The sequence below is a fragment of the Crocuta crocuta genome, unplaced genomic scaffold (genome assembly GCF_008692635.1).
Source record: "Crocuta crocuta isolate KB4526 unplaced genomic scaffold, BGI_CrCroc_1.0 scaffold89, whole genome shotgun sequence".
NCBI lineage: Eukaryota > Metazoa > Chordata > Mammalia > Carnivora > Hyaenidae > Crocuta > Crocuta crocuta.
The window spans coordinates 11,224,216-11,224,604 of NW_027551559.1; the positions used below are offsets into that span (position 1 = coordinate 11,224,216).

General features: G+C 65.3%; 1 protein-coding gene across 1 annotated transcript in view; it reads left to right on the top strand.

Moving 5' to 3' along the window:
• The first annotated feature begins 232 nt into the window (after positions 1-232).
• Positions 233-389, top strand: part of TPPP (tubulin polymerization promoting protein) — a 25,207-nt gene continuing 25,050 nt past the window's right edge. Inside the window, exon 1 of the mRNA XM_077749436.1 lies at positions 233-250. The gene's annotated coding sequence lies outside the window, so the exon portion shown is untranslated. The remainder of the gene's footprint in view (positions 251-389) is intronic.

Below are 389 nucleotides of genomic sequence, written 5' to 3' on the forward strand. Positions count from 1 at the left end.
GTGGCTTCTGTAGCCAGGAGGGAGGGCAGAACCTGGGGTAGTGGTCAGGTCCAAGGGAACCACAGCGAGGAAACTGGAAGTGACCTAAAGGTCACGCCCCGACCCCAAGACTGGGCTTCTCCGCTGGAGGGGGTCCTGCAGGATAGACAGAGACCCCTGCAGCCCAACCTCCAGCACAAAGCAAGCGGAGCCAGAAAAGGGAACGGAGGAGACACTGGAAGAGGATTTCAAGATGGCAGCTTGCACACAGGTAAGCAGGAGAAGCCGGCCTCACGCAGGAGGAGCGCAGGTCTCAAGGCCGTGCTGGGGGTGCAGCTGCTGCTCCCCGGGAGCGCGGCTGGGGTGCCCCCGGTGCCCAGCGCGGCCCCACCCCACCCAGGCGCCGCTGC